Here is a 22,948-nt window from a genome sequence, read left to right on the forward strand (position 1 = left end):
TTAACCTGAAGCGGGCTTCCAATTCTGTAGCATGGCAATTTGGCTATAGGATTGTGGACCCATTGTAGAAAAGTCTTGTTGCTTTATGTAGATATAAATAGATTTATAATAGAAAAGAAGGTTCTACCAAATTATGATCAAAGTTTACAGAGTCTCCAAGGTATGTTAGGAAATTTATGTAGCAAAACTGAAATTTTCCCAAAATGGTTAAATGGATAAACAAGATAAAGGCTTACAGACTCTTTTATCTGGTGATATTTCAAGTTAACTGAAAGTTGACTTCTAATAACAAATGAAAACTTATACCTTATTTGAAAATAAATATGTGCCTACTGTTCATCTCCCTACAAGATGTAGAAGAACAGAAGTACTGGTGGAAGCTGTATTTACCACAGGCCAGCTGGAGGCTGGACAGCCTGACATAAACAAGCTGAGGAAGGGCCCCTTCTCTGGGAGAGGGGCCTCCTCTTGTCTTTGCTTATTGTGTCATGCAAACCTGAGGACTCAGAGACTAACATCTAACCCCATTAGATGTTTCTCTTTGAGGTAATTATTCCCATTTTTCTTCAATCACTATATTATGTTTTGCTGTATTTTGTTTTACTCAATGTCAAATAATGTTTTAGGCTTTTGGACCTAAAATTCTTTGCATCGAAAGAAGGGATCATGGTTGCCTTGCATAGTCTTCTTGGACAAATAATTAGCTGGCCTACTTTACCTTTCTGGATAGCAGAGTACTTGAGAAAAAAATGACTGTGACACAAAAATTGAATAATTAAGTATTTATATATATATATATCTTCTTTTATGTTTTGCAGAGGCAAATAAATCAATAACTTATAGACTTGCATAAAAATGAGCAAATAAAACTCACAGATAGTGATGCAGAAAGATTTCCCATTCATGCCATAAGTGGTTTATGACAGTAATATATTATTGATGGTATGTCTACCTGTAAGGTTCAGATACTCTAAAAAAGAGCTGAGTGCAAATGTCCCATAAAAGTAATTTTCTTACTGTACACAGTGTCCTTGTCAGCCTTTCTGAAATACTGTCTGACCAGTAAAAAGGTAAAATAAATGTATGCAGAGTGTAAATCAATCACATTCCTCCCCAGTTTCACAATAGAGTTAAAATTTTAAATTTCTTAGCTATGCCACTTTCTCCAGCCTGACTGTACCTTCTTCTGAGGTTTTCTGGAATTTGTCCTATTGCTTAGATGTCCCCATATGTTGCAAAGAACCTCCACGCATTTAGTATTCTCTCTGCTTCTTTCCTTCCCTTCCACCAAGCCTCATAATAGCCATTTCTAATTTGTTGCCTTGGGCTGATGACATTACCACTTAAGAAATGATGTCCTGGTGATCGCATTTCTGAGCAGAGCAGATTGCTGAAGCACTGGTGTGTGGCTGCTGCTCTGAATTCCCCAATGTTCAAGCACACCCGCTGTCCTGCGTGCTGCAGGCAGACCCGCTGGGCACGGGGGGCACACGGTGTGCAGGAGAGGGATGGGAGCGCTGGCAGCAGGTAGGAAGAGGAGTCTCTCTCTGCCCCTGTTCCTCTGCCTGATCCACAGGGCACAGCTGCTGCCCCAGCCCTGCTGATTCAGCTGCACTGCAGCAGCAGCCTGCTCCTGGATGAAGAGCAGGCACTCTGCACACTGTCTCAGCTGGCCACACAGAAATCAGCAGTAAGAAATGGGGAATACTTCAGGGAAGTACTTCCCATCTCAGCATCCAAGGCATCACAGGTGAAATTTTCCAAAGAGGATATCTGAGGTCTCAGATACAATCTATATTGTTTGGTCTTTGTTCCTGCATTAAAAGGCTTTCACAACCTTAAACTGTAACTTTAAGATACGAGTCACACAAGAGTTGTATTTTTTAGCATGCAAAGTCTTCAGTTTGAAGTTACGTAACCAGAAACAGGTTATACAAGTTATAAATTGTTGATTGCATGCATTTCAGTGGGCTTGGGAAAGATGATTATGTTGCATTATACTAAAAAAAAATTCTGATAGTGTATTCTTCATCAGCTAAAAATAACTACTTTGAATACAATCTGATTCAATGCAAAAAATCAATAAGAAACTGGGGAGTATTATAAGAGCCAAGGCCCACTGCCACCAAGATATCTAACATAAGCTCAGCCCATGCTGGATATTTTAAGGAGGGTGAATGTGTACCTTTATTATGGGAATAAAGTATGAACAAGGTAGTGGTGAAGAACAATAACTATTAGAAAGACATGATAGATGACTGCATTGGTGTTAGCAGCAAACAGAAACAAACTACAAAAAAACCTACCAAAAAACCCCTAAGAAGCAACCAAGCAAATCTGGTTTGACTTAGGTCTGGTTTAACACAGCTTAAATATACTTAAAAGTAACAAATAGGCATTCCTAATTAAAGGGTGATGAATCTAATGACTTTCTCAAGTAGCCAGAACATCATCCATAGTATTCAACAGGTGCTTGCCTGGGTTAAGTGGACAGCTGGTCCTGCACTAATCAAGGAAAACATAACTGTTTTACAGGATTCTCTTGTGATCTTGAAAGCTTCTAGTGTTCAATAGGATCTTGAGATGCATACATACCTGAAACCCCAGGCTGATACTTCCCAATAACACAACTTCCAAAATAATCAGTAATAAATTATTTCTCAAGAGAAATTTTTTATTTTGCTGTGCTTACATTTATTTTTCACATGATTTTGAGCTTTAAAAATTATTCTTCTAAAAAAATCAGTCTTGAAATTAATTTGTCATGACTGAATTCAGAAATCAAAATTGAATAAATAAATTTGAACCCTTCCCTGTCTGTCAGTGAGATTATTTTCTTTGAAGACCTTCTCAATGCTTATATATTCCACTTGAGATTTGTTTGAAGAAAAACTCCTATAATGTTTTTTCTCTTTCTATATGAAATTATTGTGAGAACTTATACTGGATATAAATCAGAATTGGTATTAATTGTTTTACTGGTTTCAACCAAAATAAAAGTTTTTGTGTATGAATTTCTTTTGTTGTTCTTTGGCAATATTTTTAAGAAAATTCTGTGAAAGGATTGCCTAAGGACTTTTCCCATAGTTAGCATGAAAGGAAATTAAAAAGTTATTACATAAATGCAAAAACTATAAAACTGTAAACATTTTATTGCCTGTAGCATTGAACATAAAATGATATGGTTCACCATGTAAGAAGTAAGAAATAAATTCTGTGTAAGTAAGAATTTATGGCATTCTGTGGATGAATTTACAGAAGTATTTTAGGTTCAACTGGTGCATTTTTAAGCAAATTGGCTTATAGTACACAACAGTACTTGATGGAAAAAGCCATATTTCTCTTGGCAAAAAATTAATTCAAAAAATGTACCACTGGTACCTAATTGACTCCAGGTGCTAATTTAGTCCCTCTAAAATAAAACCCCTAAAACATATTTTAAGTGTATATATGCAGTAAACAAAATTTTCACATTACAGAACTACTCCTATGGTCATGGACTAATAAATAATGAAGCCATAGCAAAAGCAGGAGCCATTTGTTTTGGCAACTTAAAAGAAAATGTTGTCCTTCATTATCTGAAAATCAAATTATTTCTGAGTTGTTTTTTTTGTTTGTTTTTTTTAATTTGGCAGTTGCTATAGTGTCCCACACTCCTGCCCCACTTCTCTCTTTCCAGACTGGCAGGTTTCAGTTTTTCACTGGAGAGCTGTGTGCTGGTGAAGCCTGGCAGCCAGGCCATGGAGGGAGCACCTGGGGCAGCAGGACATGCAGCCTGCAGATTGCTCTCTGCTGCTGGGGCTGTCTGTGCTCTCAGGCAGCCTTTTCCATGGCCTTGGGAATTTGGTCTTCAAGGGACATGGAAGGTCTGCAATGGAGAAACGCGGTGAAGCTGGTGCAGAAGCAGTGCAATGATTCTTGCTAACCCTATGTTAGTTTCCAAAAGGAATTTCTCTCCTTAAGGGGAGAAACGGGATGAGTGTGCCTGCATGAGAGGTTCCTGTGCTCTCACAAGAGATCTGGGAAAAAAAAAATCTCATCTGAAGTACATATAAATTAATGTGATTCCTGGCAAAGAGAGAGGGAGGGTGATAAATTATTGTGTGAAACAGAGAATGAGACAATTAGGGTTATGAAGATAGGGTAGGTAGCTCACAACTCAACCACTGCAATAGATAAACAGAAGCTCTTTGAGAAACACAGGTTGTGAAGATGAGACCGGTGGGATTGCTACAGATTGCACAAGTTATAAGGGAAGAAGGTGGAAAAACCTTTAATAGCTTGAAGGATCCCCTCAGCTGAAAGCTGTGTTTATCATGGGGGACTCTAATCACTCCAAATATGTTAGGAGAACAACAAAGCAGGGCATAAATGATGATTATTTTGTGTAGCTGTGAGACAGACAGAGAAGTTCTGCTGATCCTGTTACTCATAAACAATGAAAAACTCATTCTTCAACAAATGACAGTCATTGAGAGCTCTGACTGCAGTGACCATAAGCTGAATTTAAGAAACTAGGAAAAAAAAGAAGACAAGCAGCAAAGACATCAGGTTTCAGGGTGAAAATCTTTGACTTTCCAGACTTTGGTAGGCAAGATCCTTTAAGATGCTCTCTGAAAGGGCAAAGGAAGCAAGAGATAGATGGTCAAGGACAATCTCCTCAAGCTGTAATAGTCTGATTAAATGGATAAGAAGATAGGCCATTTTTGCAGGAGCCAATGTGGCTCAACAGATTACTCTCGAGCCCAGTAGCACAAAGAAAGCTTATGGAAATGGAACAGACAACCAAGGGCGAATATAAAAATAATTATCTGGGCATGGATGGGAGGAACAAAGAACACAGAAGAGGCTCAGGTGCTAGTGTCTCCTTTGCCCTAATCCTTACTGGCATAATATGTTCTTCCTGGAGAAAGAAGTACTATCCACTTCAGGGGGCAATCAGATTGGTGACTACCTTTTTCAGCTGAATACACGCAAGTGTATGGGATCAAATGCTGAGGAATCTCAGAGATGACACAGCAAAGCTGAGGTCTGTTAGACTTAGACATGGTGTGATGACTTGGTAGGTTTCCAGTAACTGGGAAAACAAAACAAACACGATTCCCATTTTTGAAAAATGCAAGGAAAATCTGGGAAAATACAGGCAGCCAGCCTCACCTCTATCCCTAGAAAGACTATGGATGATATTTGTGTGCCCCGAGACACAAAAATAAAACCAAAAAATGTGAATCAGAGGGCAAATCATGACTGAATGCCCTGATTGACTTCTGTCATAGCTGACTCACACTGCAAGAGAGGAAAGGAACAGGTTTTGTGGTACCTCAAAAATGGCTGGGTTTTAAGTACAAACACTCCTGCTAACAATCAGTGTGAGGTATGAAGGCCTAATTGGGTAGTTTATAAGATGTATGGAGGACATGGGTGGACTGCTGGACTCAGAGAGCCATGGCTGATGGCAGTCAGTTACAAGTGCCTGTCTTCATGTATCAGTACCTTCAGGAGCAATCCTGCTCAATATCTTTGTCATGTCCCCTGTACATTCCCCAGGCTTATAGATGTCACAGAACTGAGATGGATGAGAAAATTGTTGTTATTGATATATTTGAAGAGAAAGGGTGTCATTCACAAGGAGCTTGACAGGAGCATCCTGAACTTCAACAAAGATGAACACAAAGTCTTGCATTGTTAACAAACAGCCTCAGATGCCATGGGACAGTGATGCAAATCCTGATGGGCAACAAATTGAACATGTTCCAGTGTACCCCTTTGGCATCAATGCCTACTTACACATTTGCATAGTAAAAGCATATCTGAGAGTTTGTGGGATGGGTTTATTTCCATCTGTTCAGCACTGGAGAGATCCCACCTGAAATGTCATGTCCAGGTTTGAGCTACTCCAGACAGACAAGACAACATGGTCAACAGGCTGGAGGAGTCCAGCAGAAGACCAGGAGGATGGGTAGAGGTTGGAGAGCACAAAATGCAAGGAGAGGCTGAGGGAACAGACATTGTTCAGTCAAGAGCAGATAAGTCTTCCTCTTGCAGCAGGCTTATTCTGTGATGTGAGAGCCCCAGGATAAATTACCAAAGAGGTTTATGAACCTCCATCCTTGCAAATTTCAAAATGTGACTCAGCCCCTGAACCAACCCTGAAGTTTTCCTTGCATTGAGTGGGGAGTTGGAGTGGATGAGCCCCAGAGGTCTCTTCCAACAAGCATTTCTAATCATTCTGTGCTTCTTCTGAATCAGTCCAGTCCTGTTTTCTAGCTGATTGTCATAACATTGTGAAAGTGTGGGGTATTTTGACTGTGGAGGGTAGGAAGGTTGTTCTTACATTTTTTAAATAGATACTGGATTATTATTATGTGAAGTAAGAACATTTTTCTGCATGTAGAACTTAATGTAATGTAGACCATAAAATTGCTTAATCTCCACATCTTTAAAATATAGGCAACATGTTATGCATCTCCAGCAAACCATGTGATCATTATGACAAAAAATTTCCCTAGTGAACCTGACCTATGTTGTAAATAATTGGAGTTTCTAAGCATCTTTTTCTTGAAACCAGATTTTTTTTTACTTCCTAAATAACTTAGAAATTATTTTCCTGAGTAGATAGAAAAATCGATGTTACTTTCTCTCTCTAATATTCTAAAATTAAAAATCTTCCTCTTTATATAAGAAAATGACATTGTAAATAGGTACTGTCTGAAGCTGGATACATTCATATTTACCAAGAACCTTTTTGTTCACTGGCTACTCTGTATCTAAAAGCTGTAACACATGAAATTTAGCTTCCAGCTTTGACCTTGAGAAATGTTTGCCTTGGTTTTAAATTTGTGCAATCTCTACTTCTATTGAATTTGTATGAAGACACTTCTGGGCTTGTAGAAGGATTTTTTTGTAAACCTATTAAATATTCTATTTCACATGTCTGGGAAACATCCCTGATTTTTAAGTTCAGGCAGCCTCTTTTGTACTTGAGACATCATTCTTTGCTACAACCAAAAGGTAGAAGAGTTGCAGCTTCCTTCACATTACTGAAAGCTTGTATGATTTTAAATGAATGCTCACTTTTCTTACAGTCACAGAAAGTGGCCTTGTGAAACAGTCACATGTTCTTTCCTGCCTGTGTTTCATTTCATTAATGTTTGGCAAAGGATATTATACTTGTGTAGTGTGGATTTAAAGCGTGTTTTTATAACTGTAGTGTTATTACCTTGTACCCTCTATGGTGAACATTTACGATAAAACCCCACTTCAGCAGGAACTTCTGAGAGCTGATGAGTAAATAGAGGTATTTCCAGGAGAGCACTGGGAACTACCCAGGGCTTATGGTTAACCACCATCCTGTGGGATGCAATGATGCTGCTACCTTTGTATATTGCCATGTATGCCCCCTATATGCACGGCAATTTCTCACAGATTCTAAAAGATTTTTATGGACTATAAATCCACTAATGAAATATTTAGACTTCAAGGGTAATTCTATAGTCAGTTTGGGGACAGGCATGCGATTGATGGGGTGAAGAGAATAACTAATGGGGTTCTGAATCTTTCATATGCTGAGATAGGATATTTGCCAGGAGTTCCTTGGCCACATGACAAGCTGACAATAATTTTCAATATCCTGCTAACAGCTCTTTTCCATCTGATGCCAACAGATGCCCTGGGTAACTTTCTACTATCTGAAGATTAATCTTGGGAAAAGTTCTTGTTAAAAAAAGTCCAAGCATGTAAAGCATGTCAGAAAAGAAGGTGGAGGAAGCAAAGAGAAGTTGAGTACCAGAGGCCAAAGCTGAGTGGCAGCTGTTGTATGGAGGAAGCTCAGTAATGGATCCCTGCACCAGGAGTCGATGTTGAGATTGCTCAGATTTCAACAGTGCCAATGAAGTGTGCTGGCAGCATCACTGGAAGCATTTGCTGTAGAATAGAGGAACTTCTTCACAAAAAGGATGTCAAACATTGGAATGGGTTTCCCAGGAAGGTGGTGGGGTCACCATGCCTGGAGGTGTTTAACAAAAGACTGGATGTGGCACTCAGTGCCATGGTCTAATTGACAAGGTGGTGTTTGGCCATAAGTTGGACTCAATGATCTCAGAGGACTTTTTCAACCTGATCGATTTTGTGATTTTGTGAAAGGCTTTACATTGCTCACTGCACAAGGAAAACACAGAAAAAGCTTACAGCCCTACATGGAAATGCATTTTTCACTACAGTTAGACTCCTCTTCTTATCCAGAGGTAGACCATTTCTTCTCTTTGTGGCACTGAAAATTTACAGTGATTTACTCATTATTTCTGTGAGTAAGATGTTTCTTATGTTTAAAGAGTGTTTTCCTTTCAATAAAATCTGAATTTTGTTGTCAAAAAAAATACCTTTAATAGGCATTAAATGCTAAACTCAGTGGAATTAAGACCTTGCAGGCATTCCAGTGGATATTTTATCCATTTTATATTTCAAGCAAAGAGAAGAAACCTACATAGTTTGAGAAATCATTCCTCTTGCTTGATCAATAGCCTATGTATGAAACTTTCCAACAAGCAGAAAATTCTTGAAGTATAATTCTTCAACACGGTTAATCTCCCAAATTAAACTCCACCTATGCGCAGATGTATCATCCTCTGGAGCACTATTTATCACAATAAAACTTAAATAGAGGCTTGGCTTACAACAGGCCCATAAATTGAACTGTCTGTTAGATACTTTATGTCCCATTGGTTATGAATCTGTTCACTAAAATGTATTGCTTGCAATTTTTGCTGAAATTTTGTATTTAAAATATTAAGTGCTCTATGCACATGTAACTTGGAGAAGAATTTAAATGCATCTTGAGAGAATCTTTCATAAATTGTTTCTATTTATTTTAAACAAAATCAGAATGTCTTCTGCTCCATAACATCTGATCAAAATACCTGTTGATCGCTATTATGAAAGACTGGAATTTCCACCAGTCAATTTGTCCAGTCTTGTATATTTTGAGTTCTATCTCATGTCTCCATTAGATATATTCTCTGAAAATAATATGAGGGTAACAGGCTTTCAGAAGCCTTGGGCTGAAATTAAATGTTCTGGCTGATATATTTGTACTGTCATATTAGCTTGGGTTTGAGCTCACCCTTGAAAATGAACTCTCTAAATAATCCCCCTTCAGATTTTAACCATGCAGCCACTTGACTGGAATTCCATATGGGGAGAGGCAAATGCACGATGAGTGCTGGCTGCAGCCTCACTCCTGTCCATACAGGCACGGGCAGCAAGCAGTTCGGGGCATGGTGAATAGGATCCCACACTCACACATCTAAAATAATCCATATTAAAATAAACCCATTGAGACCTGTTGCTGTTGGGTAACAGTGATCCCATGCCTCTCTTTGTAAGGATCTTGCTAGACTGCCTGTTATGTGAAATACCATAATGACAAATGTCAGCCCACAAGTGTCCAGGAATACTGCATTGATGTGAATATTTATTGTGATCTTGCTACTTTACAGATGAAAATATTACTTAAATTTAAAATAGAATTTAAATTTGTGAGGAAGGTGTCACTTTCCATTATGAAAATAATAATAATATCCATACACTGTAATTTTTTTCTTTTTATTGAACCATGTGGACCATGGCTTTTTAGCTCTCCAAAGAAGCTTTGGAGAATACAGCCTAATGTGTAAAGCAAGCTAGATGCCCCAAGATGCATAGCCCCAGGCTCCTTTATTTTTTGAGTGAACCTCACAGCATTCCTATCCAGCCATCTAAATATCTCTAAGTCAGAAATCCATTATGAGTCTATCTCTGAGTCTCTGAAATTCAATGACATCTGGAAATTTGATTGCAGTGCAATCTAGTGGATAAAACCCAGAGCCAGGAGTTTTGGATAAAACCCAGAGCCAGGAGTTTCTGACTCCTCAATGCTTATCTGATTTTGCTGCAAACATATTGCCTATCATTAGGCAAGCTATTTAAATGCCATGCCCTGGTTTGTCATGCTGCACTAATGGGAGCAATAAATACCATGAAACCCTGCTAATTAGAGCACCACGCACTCCTGCTGCTGGTCAGACTGGTGAAAAATTGCTGTACTATAGCTAGAAGCAAATACATATTCAACTGTGCTACAGATATTTCCAATCAACAGTAGCTTTTCCATGTAAGATGAAAGAAAATAAGCCATTGTTTTCAAGTTCTTGTAATAAATATATTTCTCAGGATAATCAGTGCAGATAATACAGAAGTTAATGTTGGGAGAAGTCAATTATGTGTGTAAGTAAATAACCAGAACAGTAAGGTTTCTCTGTGCCTGTATTGCTGGGAGTTTTGAAATTTAGCATGTGAATGCATTCTGCAAAAGCAAATTGCATATAATTTTTTATCTAGTATCTATTTTTATGCAAATACCACAGTAAGTAGTATGTCCAGTGAACATGAACACTTCTAATTTCTTTCATGTTGTCATGTGTTTTAAAATTAAATCTTCTGCTTAGTACTAAAGCATTTTTCAAATTATAGCATGGACTGTTTAGCTGTTTTGGCAGCTTTAATATGGTTTCCAAACAGAAGTTCCTGGAAACTGGAATTATAAAGGTGACATATGCTGGATAGTTGTAACCTAATTGCAAGTGTCAGGAAAGACTCTGCTTAGGACATATATCCCTCACTCTCATCTTCAGCATTACAATTTCAGCCCTTTTTCTCTAGCAAGGTAAAGGTCCTGCAGATTTAAGACTACTGCTGCTTACAGTAATGAGCTCCCCTTTACCCTTTATTGTTTCATCTTTGCATCAGGTGTTTTACCTTTTTCTACTTAGTTTATTAGTTTTGTAAGGCAGGGACCATTTCTTACATTTTGCATTCTCTAAGTCCAGTGAAGGCTGATATATTTTATGTTCAGTCATCACTCAAACATCATTTATATGTTGCTTCTTAGCATTCATATGTCATAAAATTCCATATTGGTCAAGTATGAAATTAATCAGAGCATACTAATGTAGATTAAATCACAGCTAAGGAGAAGGCTGTTACATGCTAATGTTACAATTTTCTGTATGAATACGAAACCTCTCATGATTTTTGTGCACAAGAAGAGACAAAAACATGTTTTGCAGCCAGGACCCCCAGTGTGTATAAGCAAGTAATGACAGCAAGGGACAAAGACAGACTGCTCTGTCCCATTCCTCCTGCTGGGAGGTTGCAGAGTGATACTGGGTGGTATGAGTGGGATGCAGAGAGCAAGAACAGCTGTCAGGAGCTGCACCATCCCTCATCTTTCTCAAGAGTGTTGTCAGTGGACCTCCAGATGATGAAGTTTATCCCCACAGATCTTTTTCAGAGTGGGAGGTAGGCCCTAAGTCTCATATGTCACTTATGATTAATAGATTTTATGATTAATAGATTTTAAAAAATAAGACAAAAGTTACTTTTCTCTACAAAGCAATGGTCAAGATATTTTCTAGAGTGTCAGAGTGCTATTATCATGTAGAATCTCTTTTCCAGCCATCCTAAAGCGTGGGCATTCTCACTGCAATTCCCTGTGGTCACACAATGGAAACAATTCAGAAGTTGGCAACAGGCTGTCAGCACATTAGGAGAAGGACAGGGGCTTCCAGCCATCTCAGAAGGCCAACTGTCCATTGAAGCCCATTTGTGTCTCCTTTAGTGGCACTGCACTATTCTCAGCTGCACTGGTGCCTGTACATGGATATGGGATCACTGTCTCTGGCTCCATCACTCTGGCACCTCCTGTCACACCACCATGGAGAGAGGGTGTCGGGATCAGTGTATCTTTTACAAAGAGCTCAGCTAGAAAGAAGATTGCAGGTTGAGGCTGGTTTAAAGCTGATGACAAGATGTCTTAGTTAAATATATTCCATGGCTTCTGCTGGAGACTCCATCTGCATCACAGCCTGATGTCCAACATCTCCTCTTAATCCACTCCCACCCCACTACAGAACACAGACATGCCACAAAGGTAAGGCACTCTGAAATCAACATTCCTGTGAAATTCTGGGTGCAAATTTGTATCCTGTTGAATTTATGACATTTGAACCTCTGCATGCAAAAACAATCTAATTTAAAATAAATCAAATTAATTAGTCAAGGTAGTATAGTATTATTATGCTAATAATTTAACGTGAATATTTTAATGCTTTTGTACTGATATAATTTATCTTATGCATCACTTTAGATAAATTTTTTTGATTAATTGTAATATGGCTAATAGTCACTGTAAGAATAAGGAAATGCAACTAATGAAAAAGTAGATGAAATTACTATGTAGGGTTATGTGGGCTATATTTTGAGGCAATATAACTTTCATACATTAATGTATTATCTATGTAAAATACAAACATTCCTTCATTTGTCCTAAGTTTTTAAATCAGAGATTTGAATACAGAGGACTGGAATTAACTGGAATTATTATTGTGTCATTACAAGACATTTGAATACATAAAAATAATTTACAGAGGCTTTATACTGGATCAACTTTCAGGTGGTGAAATTTTCAAAAACTCTTACCTCTGGGCAAGTTAGATTGTGATTGCAATAAAACTGAGTTAAATTCACAATAATACTACACAGAAATTGCATGCAGTAGGTCCTAAATGTGCTCTACAAGCTATCAGTATATATTTTGTTCTTTTATAGCTAATAAGGAGATTTTTATGTTCTTCGGACTGTAGAATGTATGACTAACAAAACAATATATACAGACATTCGGCCACTCACTGTTTTCAGTGATACAATAATACAAACAGGTATGAATCAAAAAAGTTCTGCCAGGGAAGGATATCCACTGTCAGCTTGGTGAAATTGGAGGAATGGTTTCTGGCATAGGTTTCACCCAAACCACCAGTGGTTCCCAACAATCCCAAGCACAGCTTGGGAAATAAAACCAGTCAATCCCAACAGGGAATTTGGCTATGGCCATGTTTTTTTAGATGACTCTACAGTATGTGCATAGCCCTTCCCTTGACAGCTGTCCTCCACTCTAAGCAATGGCATGATTGCATACTAACATTGATGGAGCCACATGGTTCATGGTGAAACACAGGGGAAAATTATCTCATAAACAGAAATTTCAGAAAAAAATCCTATTCTGTCAACTCTGATTTTATTGTAAGCACCTATTTCATCTAGAACTTTAATTTCTGGAAATAAGTGATTTCATTACTACTTTCCTATTAAGAAGCATCTTCTTGATGTGGTTGAAGAGCGCTGTTCTTTTTAGTTTTCTCTTTCATTTTAATTTTTAATTCATTTTAATTTTTAATTGTATTTTTATTACACTAGAAGGGAGGGGCTACAGAGAGTAGCCTCATACTGCAACCTGAAGTAACTGTAACATCACTTGTTTTGGAAGTCAGTGCCATGCTAAGATGAGTAATAGCTCTTCACATTGCAAACACTGCACTTTAACCCATGGAAGAGGTTTCATGTCATGGGGATAAATTTCTGCTTTTAGATTCATATTCTACCAAGTCTCTCCAGCCAAAAACCACTGTAACTCCTCAGAAAAGCTTGTATTAGATGACAGACATGGAGAAAGGTGCTGAAATGAAGACCAAAGACCTGTCTAGCCTTTGAAAGATCTTTCATCTCTTTAAAAGCCAGATCCCGATTTGTCATTTCTTCTGGGCTCTTAAAAAGAAACCTCCCTTGAATCCAGTTTTTTACCTTAAGGGAATGATGATTTTGCAGCAAAAACTGCTAGTGAGCTTCTATGTTCTGACTGATAAACAACAGGATACACAAATGACCAATGTACGAGCTTTTGAGCTTTTACACCCACTGCCAGGAAATTATTTTCCTGAAGTATTGTATAGTAAAAGCTCAAAGGCAAAAAGTGAGCTATCAGTAAGAGCAAGATGTTTCTTATGGAGACATATGAATAAGCTTTAAAATGGCATATTTCAAATGTTGATGCTTTATGATATGAGAAGTGTGTGAAAAATAAGATTACTGTTTTAATAATATTTTATTGGCTTTTCCTGAAATTATAATAGCAATAAAGATGGATGTTGAAAAGAATCAATTTTAGCCCTGTGTTTTATGCTGAACCTTCCTGACATCTGAGCTTTTGCAACATTGGAAACTGACATTATTACTTGTTCAGCGCTATCAAACTGAAAATTTCACCTTATTAAAATGCAGTTGCTATGGAAACACCATAGTTCTGTGATTTTTGCTTGCAGGCGGTATAGAAAAAAATCTTAGTATCAATATACAAGTCAATGCATGTCATTTTAAAATACCTTCTTGGTTCTCTGATGTTTTTATATACCAGTAGGAAATGTAAGATGTAGCACTTTATCTTAATGCGCTGGAAGAGTGAAAGACACTTTTCAACAACAATCTTGGATATAGGCCATAGAGACATGATACTTAGATGGCTACACCTTCTAAAATTGCTTTATGTTTTTTAAAGCTAACACTTCTAAAGGCCCAGTCTTTTATTTGTACTTACTTATGTCATTTGAATATTTTCATTTTAATCACTTTGTCCTTGGGGTTTAAAGGCCTCTTTTCTTTCCTTAAAATCCTGAAAAACCTTTCAAATATATACCATGCTATCATCCTTTATGACAAAGAAATACAGAACCTGATAAGATTTGTGTCTAGGATGCACAAAGAAGCACTGAGTAGAGCAGGAAGAAAACTTCATGCAACAGTGCAGACTGACCTTTATTCACTTCACCATGTTGGCATCACATTTTAAATTGGCCTTTTTTGACAGTTGAATTTTCTTATTCTACCTTCTGTCATTTAGGTCAGGAATATATATTCAGCTTATCAAATTCTGGACAGCTAAGGATTCATTCACAGCTCTGGCACAGATTCTCTAGATGTGTAGTAAAGTCATGGGATATGAATTGGGTCAGAGCAAAAGTTTGGTGTGAATAAAGGTTTTATTCACAATCTGGTCAAAAGTGAATGCCTAACAGCAAAGATCTTTTCTGTTGTTATCTTGTAGCCTCCAGCAATGAAGTTCAGAATCCTCCAGGATATATTTTTCCATTCCATAGTTTTTTCTAATGCATGGTTTGGTCAGGTAAGTTTTATGCCAACCAAAAATCCCTACTGTGCTGCCCAAATTTTGCCTGGGGACTGGGTGAAGAACCTCACTGGTTTTGAGTTTGCCATCTGATTATCTCACTTGATACTCTCCAGTTCCTGAATGACAGGATTCAGTAAGAAATCATGAATTAGGCATGTAACCCACTTTCTCCACAAATTCATGACTTCATAAATCATTATTGCATCATTCACAGGCTGTTGGTTACAGGCCAGCCACTGCAAGTCCACTCTCCTGTGTCTCACCTTGAAACAGAAATAATGAGAGGTCTCATTTTCAGCGAATACTCATCACTGCATACTAAAGAAACCACTGTATTAGTAATATATAATAATATATTACTAATATATTAGTAATATATACTGATATATACTATTATGTATGTAATAAAATAATATAAAACCTAAGATTATGGCAATGGATTGGTACTAAATATAACTGAGTGAAAGGAGAAGCAACTCAGACCCTACTGCACCTGTACTGGGAGTGACAGACCAGGTTGGGCTCTTCTGTATCGACCATTTATATTTCTGCTGCTTTGGCCAGGTATTGTCAGGTGGGAAAGGGAAGGGGCTTTTTACAGCAATTCAATTGCTGTGCTTTGGAGTGGTATTGATCCCTGTATTTGGATTGCTGAGGTACTAACCATTCTGAAATGGGAAGCTTTGTCAAAAAACCAAGCCTGTACTTGGGACTGGTATGGCTGCACCTCAAATCCTGTGCTCAGCTGTGGGCCCCTCTACAGGAGGGACATTGAGGTGCTGAAGCCTGTCCAGAGAAGGACAATGAAAGGGTCTGGATATGAATCTTACAAGGAGTTACTGAGGGAGCTGGGGTGGTTCACCCTGGAGAAAAGGAGGCTCAGGGAGGACTGTATCATTCTCTACAACTGCCTGAAAGGAGGCTGTAACCAGGTGGGGGTTACTTCTCCCAAAGAACAAGCGACAGGATGAGAGGAAATGGCCTCATGTTGTGCAAGGTAAGGCTTCAATCAGATATTAGAAAAGATTTATCCATTAAAAGGATGATTCGGAATAGACTTCCCAGAAAAGTAGTGAAATCTCCTGGAAGTATTTGAAAAATATGTGGATGATGACACTTAGGGACATGGTCTAGTGGTGAACATGTCAGTGCTGTGTTAATAGTTAGACTCTATCTTAAAAACTTTTCCAACCTAAACAATTCTATGATTCTGTGACAGTATGTTTGTCCTGCAAACACATCTTTGAGTGTTTATAGTCAAAACAAAGGGCACTGTGATTGTAAAGGTGAGGTTTATAAAACACACTGAGCACCATACTGACAATTTTTGTGTTGAGTAAGTGTAGTTTGGAGGTCATCACTTCTTCCAGACATTGCCACCTCCTCCTTCTCTTATTGAGTTTTCCCACCTCTATTCATTTGAAACCAGATGGTGACTGAGTGTATTTCAGTCACCCATAAGCACAACTCTGCCTGCATGGTAGCGAGGGCTGGGTGGCTGATTGATGCCTGGAACTGCAGGAGTCCACTAAGGGAGACATTTCAATGCAGCAATTTGAACATGTACAAATTTTGATCTGAAGAGAGGATGCACTGAGATATGTGTGGGTAAGCTAAGGCTAGGACAAAAAGGATTTAGTTGAGCAGATTTCTGACCCATGCAAAGACCTTAAAGTGCATAATCAAATGAAAATCCTTGTAGTAAAATTAAATTAATTGCCTTTGTGAGAGTTCATTTCTTGCTTAAACTCTCCTTCACCTCTGCATAATTATGTAAGTAAATATCAGTAAGTTCACAATTTTCAAATGTCTTGAAAACACTGCTTTTAATGTGATGGTACTATTGGTAATTCTATCCTGATATAACACTACTAGAAATACTTTTTCCTCCTTGGTAAAGAGAAACTATCAGGAGGCTTGTTCTCATTTAACTCCTGTATAGAACTCAAGGAATTTCAATAAACTATATTAGTTCTTGGAATGACTACATTTTCTTCATTATTTAATCTTGAGGGGAACAAAAAGGAGGTCACAGTACGTTATCTGAGGCTCACTAGCACTCAGGAAGTAAAACACTATTATGGCTTCAGCACAGAACTATTATGTGCCCCAGGTCGTTATTATGAGGGAATGTATTTTTCATTTCCAAGAAGTCTGAGTCTGTTAGCTATTCAGTATAGTTGTAGGTAAATATCACCTTGTTTGGTACAAATGGCAGGTGTCCAGATGCTTGGTAAGAACAGTGCTGAAACCAAAAACTTAGAAAAATCAGGCTGTTGCTTCTGCACAGTTTAGGAAAAACAATGCAGGAAATGGAAGGTGTTTGCTTTCTCCACGTTTCACAAGAACACCGAATCTTTTCAGCCCATTTCTGCATTGCAGTCCACCCTTGAACTATGCATTTGTTCAAGTTTTTAGGAGATCAGAAGAAAGAATTCTGAAGGGACCAGCCCTCTGTTAAAGCCAATCCCATGTCACCATGTTATCAGGTCTTGTTTACATAGGCTAGACAGTGGGGGTGGCAGTTTGCGTTGATCTGTGTGATTGAAACCTTCCTGGAATATTCACACATTTATTCATGAGTTGTTTGCACCCAGTTGCTTTTGTGCCAGCCTCTTGCACAGCCAGCTGTATTCTATTTTGAGTATTATTTTTTGACATACACACATTAAGTACTCAATGGCACCTGGGTAATCTAAGAGGACAAGGACCATTGAATTGCACTCCCATGTCAATAATTTGCAAATTCCTGTTCAGAATTCTTCACATTCTTACAGTGTAAACAAGGGTCAAATACAGAAAAAAATAAAATTCTACTTGAATGAGTTGCACTTCAGGCTACTCTCTAGAGAGTGAAGAGAAAGGAGAAAAAAGAGTCCATTATTTAAACAGCAGGCAAGTACATAATGTGATAGAAATTATGATAGTTTTAGGGAGATATTAAAACAGTAACTTTGTGCTGCCACATGATAGGGCTCTAATTGCTAAATTAAGTAACACAAATTAAAAATACTTAGTCGTTATCATAACTCCAGAAAAGTTCTTCAAGATTTCAGAAATAGAAATACTTCATGAATAATAAAAAAAACAGCAAAAAATGGGAAAGAAAAAGTTTGATATACAGCATAAACTGAGTTGTTTAAATACATTAAATAAAAAGTAAGTTTCAACATTTTATTGCAAAAAAAATTTTGTCATTAACTAATGGTAACTCTGTACTATGGTGCACAAATGAACCAAATTCAGAAGCACTGCAACTCTTGCTACAATGTTTTATTTTGCTGAGGGTGTTCCAAACTGCCATGGTTGCATTCATGTAATTTTTACAAGGCATGTTATACCAGATATGAGCAGTATAATATTTGGAAATGTGTTTTCATATGCTTAATTTATTATGCACTAAGGACTTTGTGTCACAAAGAATTCCATTCTGGTTGAGTAGGCTGCTGTAATAGCAATTTGGCATTCTTTTGCTGTCACTCATAACAGCAGCTCAGATAGTGTTCCTATCTTAGAGCTGCTGTCTTTGATAAAAAGAATGAAAAATATTACTTCTTTTTCTGAAGCACCTCAGGGTATTTGTCCAGGTATACATCAAGTCAACTGCATATGGCTGATTTACTGAACCTTAAATTTACTGAAGTTTGTTAAAAGTTGATTTCTGATAAATTCTTAAACTTTCAATACTTGTGACCCTTTCAGTGCTGTAAAAAAGGTTCCCCTTAAATACAGTACTTAACTAGCACCTCTGAATTTCTAGAAGCATTAAAGAAGCCTAATTTTCAGATCATGAATATCAGTGGTAATTTCTGACCACTGAAGAAAAAAAATCTAATGAAAATTGAAGTCAACATCCTGTTACAATACAAAATAAACAACATGTAGTAATTATTTTCTTAATATTCTTTGCTTTCTGTTGCAATCAAAATTCTGTTGCCCCACTTGTACAAACTGGTGATTTCAGCTTCTTTGCTTTACCATAGTAGGTATAGTTTCTACCTGCTTATTTGAGTTCTGAATGGGGTAACTGTAGCAACATTACAAAGAAGTGGCATTTTCTATGATCAGACAGCCATTATTTTGGGTAATCAGAGAGCAACACAGCAAGAAAATCACTGGTGAAATAACATCTACCTTCAACTCCCTGCCTTGACCTAATTTGCTGTGAAACTGGAAATAGAAATTGCATCATCACTAAGTCTTGGCGATTTTGGAAATTGTAAAGCAGAAAGCACAGTTTACTCTAAAAGCAAACAGTGATGACCACATTTACAATGTTAAAGAGAAATTCATCAGCTGTCCTACCCAGGCATGCTTTGTTAAAACTTCACAAGTATCTATTTTCACTTAGTAGCCATAGTCCCCTTACTCCAGCCTCACAATCACTTCTAACAGTTGTTTTTTGACTTTAGAAAACGAATGCCTTTGGAATGGGATATTGAATCTGTAGTAAGAAAAATTGCACCAGCTGGACAGGTTATAGAATGTGATAGAGACAGCATAATAATCAAGTTGAAATAATGTTAAAATATCACACTCTCAAATTTAAAAGTTTGGATATCTTAGAATGACTTTTAAATTTCACAGCAAACATCTGCCCATTGTTACTTCTGCCTGTATGCTATGTGCACTTGTTAAAAGGGTACATTAGAAAAATCTACATTCACTGTACAAAAAATCTAAGACAATATATCTGGAGCTCAGAGCAAGGTTTGCCTTACTCCAAAAGCCTGGCTGGTCAGCTGAATTCTTTCTTGTGCTCCACTGAGCTGATGAGGGGCTTAGAATGCACCTGTGACACTGTACAGCTCTCCAGGACATCCATATGGCAGATGTGGCAAAAGATTTGGGCACACTTGTCTCCTGCAGGGTAGATGACTGCAGGCCAAATGTGATATCTGACATTTCTTTCAGAGGTCTTAACAGAGGCATCTAATGTCCTCTGATGTGAACAAGCTCAGGGTGTCTGAGACATCCAGATGGGATTGGCAGGTATGGTACTTGTGAGGGACCTTGTGCTTCTGCACTGGTGTGTGGAGACAGGATCCCCAACAGCACCTAAAATGTCACTGACCATTCAGGTCACAGCCCATACTGTAATACTTTTTCAGAGCAATCTAAAGGCTGATGTGTAATTTATAATAAATAATTAACATGGATAGTTTAGGCATATTTTTCTCACAGAAAGCTTATGAGCAAATTTGAATTTATTTGAAGCTATCCATTATTTAAAATTGTTAACACTTTTTATTGTCACCATTTTTATACTCTATAGATCGACTGCACTTAATTCTCTAAACATTATTAATATTTGATGTTCCAGTTCTACTGTTTGTTGGGGAAAGATGGCACAAGGCAGGAATGTATATATCTTAGGTTAAAGTGGAGTCTTGTGTTCGCATGTCCCTGGCACTTCTCACTGTTTTTCCTGAGAATAGTGTCATATTTAGGTGAAAGGAGGTTTATAAATTCTGTAATTGGGATAGTGAAAAATTACTCTAAATGGTTGTTTATTGGATTTAAGGGTATTTGCTTTACTCTTGCAACCCCCAGTCAGTTGCAGTTTATCCACTGCTGAGGGCAGGTGAAGGTTTAGCTCAGCAATGAAGACTGCCCCTCTCCATCTGGAAGCTTGCCTTTAGATGACCACCCTCTGCAACCTGGTGGTGCCTTATGCCATGGTAAAAGCTGCAGGAAATCATCCACATTTGAGTCACACATAGAAAAGGAGATGAAAATACATAGAAAGGGAGATGAAAATACATAGAGAGATGAAAATGAGCAGCGATGTTTTATATTCCAAAATGCAGAAGGATGATAGTCCTTAACTAACCATTTCAGTAGGAGGAAATTAATCCACTTGCTAAACACAGCCAACAAACTGAAAAAACAGGTCTGCCCCCAAGCCTCTTTGCTTTACTTAATGGCTTAATATAAAAAAATCAAAAAATAGCAAAAATCTCCAATATGAACACTGTCCTCTTACATTTGTGAGGTTAACTGGGCATCTTAGGGAATTTTTGAAGCTTTTGGTCTTTGCTAACATCTCTATATCTTAAGCAAGTTAAGAATATATCTGATTAAATTACACCTTCTATCCAAATAATCACTGAGACCTGCGGACTGTTTAGTGGTGAAGTACTGGCACCATTATGGATAAATATACTTTTGAGCTGAAGAAGGAATGATACTTTCTTCTGGAACTGATTTCTTAATGATGTTTATATTACCAAGTTGCACTTGGTAAGAAAGAATTTGGTTGGGCCTTGGCTAGGAACACTGTAATTCAGTCCATGACTACCACTGCAGAGGTTTAATTAAGTGCTTATGAAGTTCACTATAAAAAAGGAGAGATTACAAGACTCACCATGGGTTTGATCAGGAGAATAACCCAGCATGATGTATGGCACGTTGGATTTTCTTCCCTAATTAGTGTGGTAAGGTAGCAAATATATTGAATTGCAGTGTTCACCAGCTTAATCAGACTTTAAGATTAATTGCTATGCAATCAATGTGCCAGTGAGCAGAGGTGCCAGGTATCAAGGGCTGATTCTCAAGGGGGAGTCAATGCTTGGGTCTTCTTCCCATTTATACTAACAGCTGCTAACTCACAAGGTTGTAGGACACATAACTGAGCAGTTTAAAGGACAGAACAACTGTGATGAAAGAAGAGCTACCTGAGTAATGAAAGCTGTCAGCTACTGTCTTAAAAGGATAACATACCTGCCTTTGAAGAGTGCTGCTTGAAATGTCAGTAACTAGATGTCTGCTTCCTCCCTGGTGTACTGCTACAGAATGTGTCTTCCTCAAACTGCAAAACACAACTTATTACAAAAACAGGATTGTAATGCACCTGAAAGACAAAAAATCATTAAGCACTTACTGAACAAGGATACATATTTAAAACTATTGTAGAAAAGTGCTGCTCGTGAAGAACAGCTTAATTGTTTTCAGTGTGAGACTGACAAACAAGAAAATTTAGCAGGCAGAGCACTGAAATGGATGACAGTTTATAAAGAGAGAAACCAAAAATTATCATAATGGGAATAGCTATAAAACAGAAAAATCTCAAAAGGTTTACATGAAAGCACAAATAGCAATCTATGACAGAAAACAGAGCTGCCCAGAGACAGAACTTTTCAGATATAGATGAGAACAGGAGTAACTAAAATATTATTTTGAACTCAAATAAGTATTCTAAACTAAACAACTTAGGGTTGTTTTGGGTTTTTAGTTTTATCCAGTTTCTAATGATGGGAAATTTTATGGACTGGAACTATTGAAATAAAAAAATGCTTAGAGGAAACATTGTAAAGTTTAACAATAACCAATGAAATGACATATTTAGACAACTTCAAAGAATCCTAGAAAACAATAGGTTGGGCAGACTATTGGGATTTGGAAGACTGGGCAGAGTTTTGTCTTGCTTTGCCAGAGCTTGGAATTAAGCAACAGATATGGAAAAACATTTCTTCCACAAAACAAGGAGATGGAAGACAGTTTTCATGTTATCAGGTCTTGTTTACATAGGCTAGACAGATGAAATTGCAAGCCCTTTCCTTTGAGGAAACAAGCCTTGAGAAAAATGGTGTTTTAATTCCCTCTTTATATTACCAGCTACAGACTTGCAAAAAAAAAAAAAAAAAAAAAAAAAAAAAAAAGTCTTCTTAGTAGGACAAATAATGGAGGTGTGGTATTGTCTGCATTGAGGATGACTTTGATTTCAAAATCTTGTCATATTACATTTATTTTTAATTTCTTTCAAAGATAACAGCTACTACCCCCACACCATAAGGAAATAGAGATACACTTCTTAGTGCACTTTGTTTTCTCCTGTTGCCCTGTAACAAACCAGGTCTTTCCATTCCTTTGTGAACCTGAAAACTTTATACATCA

At 37.6% G+C, this 22,948-nt stretch overlaps 1 protein-coding gene across 3 annotated transcripts in view; it reads left to right on the forward strand.

The window, feature by feature from the left end:
• Positions 1–22,698, forward strand: part of LOC144247111 (uncharacterized) — a 106,981-nt gene extending 84,283 nt beyond the window's left edge. For 2 of the 3 annotated variants that reach the window (XR_014952951.1, XR_014952954.1), the window contains one exon: positions 7,665–22,695. The gene's annotated coding sequence lies outside the window, so the exon portion shown is untranslated. Of the gene's footprint in view, positions 1–7,664 lie in introns of all 3 variants that reach the window. The other variant, XR_014952941.1, reaches the window with a different exon arrangement.
• The last annotated feature ends 250 nt before the right edge of the window (positions 22,699–22,948 follow it).

The sequence above is a fragment of the Lonchura striata genome, chromosome 2, assembly GCF_050655825.1.
Source record: "Lonchura striata isolate lonStrDom1 chromosome 2, ASM5065582v1, whole genome shotgun sequence".
NCBI classification, from domain to species: Eukaryota; Metazoa; Chordata; class Aves; order Passeriformes; family Estrildidae; genus Lonchura; species Lonchura striata.